The sequence below is a fragment of the Populus nigra genome, chromosome 13 (genome assembly GCF_951802175.1).
Source record: "Populus nigra chromosome 13, ddPopNigr1.1, whole genome shotgun sequence".
NCBI lineage: Eukaryota > Viridiplantae > Streptophyta > Magnoliopsida > Malpighiales > Salicaceae > Populus > Populus nigra.
Window position 1 is genome coordinate 1,056,507 of NC_084864.1, and position 5,644 is coordinate 1,062,150.

The window sequence follows — 5,644 nt, forward strand, 5'->3', positions numbered from 1 at the left end:
ATATGTCTAATGTCACACTTTTTTTTTTCTAATAACTAAAGAATTTTTTAACTAGTTTTTGATCAAGTAATTAGTTTAAGTTTTTATTTCATATAATTTTTAGTAAATCATTTTTTAAATTCTCTTCTTCTTTTTTATCTTACTAGCTATAACATTAAGTGATTGTTTGATATTGTGATTTTTTTTGCTGTTGCTAATTAAAAATGTAGATTAATGAAAAAACTATAAATTACAACTTTTTCTTAATTAAGATTTCAATTAATATTAAATTGTAGTATATGTTGATTAACTAAGTATTTATAAATTTATGATCGAAGCAAAACGTAGACCGCACTACAATATATCACAAAAATAAACAGAGTTTAAGAGACTATTTGGAAAAGTATTTTTAAAAAATTTTAAAAAATTTAAAATTTTTCAATCATTTTAATTTGTTTATGTTAAAAATAATTTTAAAAAATAAAAAAATACATATTATTTTAAGTAAAAAATACCTTGCGTACACTCCCACCAAAAATTTTCAATTGGATGCAACTTTCATTCATGAATATGGAGCAAACAGTATAAACATTAATGAAGAAAACAACTTTTGTGGTTGAGTTGATAAGTATTACTGAGCACTGACTACTAAAAAGGACATTGATGTCCTCCTGGTAATGGTCATATCATATCATAAATAAGGACAAATATGTTACAAATGGGTCCCTAAAAGAACAATAATGGCAGCTGCTGGAGATTATGTTGTAGATGGGAATCTAACTTTCCCTGTCAAAGGCCTTTTCTGCCAAAGAAAAAAGGTCCCCATTTTTCATCCAACTCTCTAAAACAATCCAAAACCCTACTCCTGCTTGAGGCCCCCCTCCCACAGCTTCTGCAACCCAAAGTCTCCATTGAAACTCTCTCCCTTCCCCCACATGCTTGTTTAGACAATAAATAAATAAATAAAATAAAATAAATTGTGATATAGGAATCCCAATCCCTTGTCTTCGTCCCTACATTTAATGAATTCCAATCTTCTTAAAAACTTTTCTTCTTATTTATCATTTTGGCTTTCATGAATTGCTTTCAGAAAAGTTTAGCTGCATTGACAATTATTATTATTATTATTATTATTATTATTATTATTATTATTATATACTAAATTAAATTGATATTTTACTGTAAACAGTAGTTATATATATATATTTTTAATTTTTTATTGGTACACTACAGTAGTGGTGGAAAATTTATAATTTTTTATAGGAAAGAATTTTTGCTCATATCTTTTTTCCATTATTTTCTTTATATTTTGCATATTTTTTACTTTATATTTCGTCTATTTATCACTGCTTTTTGTTTTTATCTTCATTCTCTTGTAATATATTTTTGAATTTTCTCTTTTTTTCTTTAGAATTTTTTTGGAAAAAAATTATTATTTTTTATTCTTTATACTTGGATATTTATCACTCTACACTTGATTTATTTATCCCTTTTTTTCTTATTTTCATTCATTTGTCATTTTTTTTATTGTTTTTTCTTTACTCCGTTTTTTGACAAAATTAATATACAAAGACTAAAATAAAATTGTATTTCACTATAGTAATTGCAACATTATCTCATTTTTCTACTACGTTAAAACTCTGCTTGAGATCTTACACATTCTTACTAACGTATATGATCTTCACTTTATGTTATTATATATAAACATCGGTTTTTTGATTCACAGTTATATTTTTTACTCAATGTCAAAAAATTCATTAATAACACCTACACATTTATTATTTTGCATTGGAAAAAAAAATTATTCGACCCGCAACGAGGTAAGTCAAATAAATGTGTTAACACTTTTTTTTGCATTTTATTGGCATAGATGATTCTCGATTTATTTAATGAAATGCATGCATAGACTTTTCAATTTATAATTATGATTTTGTTTTGTGAAAAAACACCTTGGAAAAGCCTGTGTATTTATTTTTTTTACTAAAAAAAATATTTGACTTGTAATGAAACACGGATCAAATAACAAGTATATATTAATCACAATAATTGTTCTTAAATTTAATTATGAAGAAAAAATTAAGCATACTAAAATTAATTTATTCATACTAAGAGATGCGACGCACTTGCACACATAACGTGATGTCAGGGTCAAGAAGTCGCCACCTAATTGTTTGGTTTAGGGTCATTATGAGACCCAAGTGAATTAGTCTTATTTGAAATTTCAGGATAAGAGACTGGTTGTGACTAGAGAAGGATTTTTCTCTCTTTTTTATAAATAAAATGCAATTTTTTATAAAGACTGGGTTATATGCAATAAGCAAAAATTATTTTTTAAAAGAGGTCATGTTTGGCAAAAACTCATTTTTCCCTCAAATCAAAACTGTCAAAATAGGCTTAAGAGGTGTTTGTCATACATACCCTAAAGCCAAAGAAAACCTTCAACAAAAACATTGTCAACCAAACAGGGTCTTAACCTTTGATCCAATTTTGACCCGAAACTTTTGATTCGACCATAAACCACATCAAAGTCCACTGGTTAGATTCGAAAAACAAATCAAAACCTAAATCAGAATCCAAAATGAAATCAAACCTTAAAAAAAAACATTGAATCTAAAAAACTTTTTATCAAAACAGAATAAAACCTAGAAAATCAAAGAAATACAAAGAACATTCAACAAGAACCCAACAAAGTAGATTTCAAATCAGACCAGATATTGACTATCATAACCTAATTCTGGGTTTTTCCTAAAATTCACTTTTTTTCAAAATAAAAATCAAAAAATAAAATAAAAGCTGGCAACGTGGAGAAAGCAAGCCGAAGAATCAAGTTGCAATTTTTGGAGGAAATTCAAGACCTAATTGTGCCCCATTATGCCAAAAAATGAAAAAAAAAATGCAAATTCAAGGTTAAATTAAATGATTATTGGACAAATTTGCATAAAAATTAACTCTAATGATATAATTAAATTTATAATAGGCCAATTTGATTTAATCATGGGCCAAATTAAATTTTAATTATGTTTAAGAATTAGTTTAGATCAAATTGAAGGATTTAATTAAGTGTAAGGACTTAATTATACTTTAAATGGGTCAAATTAATTTTATTTAGGGCTTAATTGGTGAAAAATTAAGTTTAGGAGCCTAATTTGGGCTTAATTGAGAAGATTGGAATTTCAAAAGATCAAATTTAATTTTTAACAAGTTAATTGATTGAAATTAGGGGCCAAATTGCAATAAAATTAAAGTTTTAGGTCAATTAGGGGTTAAATTAAAGAAATTGACAGCCAAGAACGTTTCTGTAAAAGGCGCCAAACTATAAGGGTTTAATTGACAAAATCCAGGGGCCAAATTACAAGAAAATTGAAGTTTTGGGGTCAATTAGGGATTAAATTGACAAAATCTGAGCCTAAGGACCATATTGCAAAAAGTGCGTAAATCCGAGGTTGAAGTTGAAGTTACGTTGAGACCAAATTGCATTAAATCAAAAGTTTATGGTCAAGTAGGGATTCTATTGAAAGCAATTGAAAGTTGGAGGACTAAATTAAAACTTAGTCAAAACTCCTTCATTTAAACCAAAACGGCGTCGTTTTTTAGTTAAAAAGAAGAAGAAGAAGAGACAAGGCGACGCGTCGCCTGGTCACTGTTCATCATCTTCCCCGTGAAGCTGTCAGGGTAGTAGTTTTGCAGGTGCATTTAATGCCTCGTTTGTCTCCCAAAATTGACAACTCATGCACCAAAATGGCCACCTGAAATCCGTCTATCCCCGAGTATTATCCGTTCAGGCCTATACACGTCAAAACTACTCTGACGATTGGCCTAAAGTAGCCAACTCGAGCAGCCTTGTTCTGTCAAAATTAGCAGTTCAAGGTGCACACTTTGAACCGACGGCTTAAATTCTTCCAATCAAATCAAGGGCTGTAAATTTTTCCCTCTTCCACCCCTACAAATAGGAGCAGATTTCATGTTTGGAGGATGAAGAAAACCGAGTGTAAAGTTAACAAAAAATCAGTCTTTCTCCCATATTTTCATCTTTTTCTGCTTTCTCCTTCTCAGCCACACCTTCGACCGCCACTATTCTCGCCACTGTCTCTCCCACTACAACCTACATCACAACTAGACACCCAACAACCTCACATGGTAGTTGCACCATCTCTCTCTCTCTCTCTCTCTCTCTCTCTCTCTCTCTCTCTCTTTTCTCTGCGAAACTCTTTTTCCTCTCCACCACCGCGACTCCAGCAGTAGTAGCGACCACCCTTTCCAGCAATTCCCACCCTTGCCAGCAGCAGTAGAGGATGCGACTCTCTCCTCATCCACTCCAACCGCAAGCAACCGCAGCACCGACTACGATAGCAGCAACACCAGCAACTCAAGCAGCAGCAACCCTGGCGGCTCAACTCTCCATCGTTGCCACCGCTTGCACCAAGTCGTCCTCCTCGGTCAGACCACCCTCATGCCAGGTAACTTTCCTCTTCCTCTTCCTCCCCCTCTTCTTGTTCTTCTTCACTACTGTTCACTGCGTGAACAGAAGGCATGAATTCTAACTCACGCCCACTACTCATGCAGTGCACGTTGGGTCGAGCTGTATCTGGCCCAGCCCGAAGTTCTGGGCCAGGTCTGGCCCGACCCCAAAGAAATAAATAAAAATATGTTAGGTCGAGTTCAGCCCAACCATTTTGGGCCGAAATCAGCCTGACCTCTTCTGTGGCTGAGTCTGGCCGAGTTAGCTGGGCCAGCCCAGCCCATGTAGATTTTTATTTATTTTTTATTTTTTTAATAATAATATATTATAATATTAAAAAAAACCAAAAAAATTCCAAAAAAATTTCAAAAAATCCTAAAAAAAAGGTGATTTCTCAAATATTTTTCTATCAATTTTGCATAATATCGGGTTGTATATTTATATTGTAAAATACAAATCCGGTATTAAAATACCTGATTTTCTCCAAAATATTTTTTTAAAAAGAGTGTTTTCATGCTTATGGTCAAATTCTAAAAACTTTTCCAAGCATATTTTCACTAAAAAACCTGCATCTTTTTCATTTTTTGAAAATAAAAAAAATAGATATCATAACTAGTTTATGATCATCCATTAGGGTTTGACCAAAATATCAAAAAAAAAATTCAATTTTTTTTTTATCCAAATGTAGACTTTAATATTCGTGGGTGTAAAATTAAAGTATACCCTCAGGTATTAAAGATATAAGGTATAAATAAATGTGATGCTAAAATTTAGACTTTAGAACGGTTAGGATTTAATCCAATAAGATAAAGACTTTCTCATGAAGAGAGATCTGCCTTGAACCTTAGAAAAGATCAACGAATAGAAACTCGACTTAGAAAACAATCAAACAACAATGCAGCTTACCCTAAGTAGGGTGCACTAGGGGTGTGATGCGTCTTACCCTTGCACAACCAGTCCCTTACCTAGACTCTCGCAGACCATAGGTCCCTAGTTACCATAATACTAAGTGGCGACTCCCAAATATTAATCATAATTTTATGATTAAATCCAAAACCCTTTCCAAACACGCAACACCTTACACAGGAGAAACGACATGAGCCTCCGCTGTCGCCAGACGACATCACGGCGCTCATGCCCCCGCAACATTGACAAACCTAGGACATAGACATGCTGGAAATCATGTAAGGATCAATGATCTAGCAT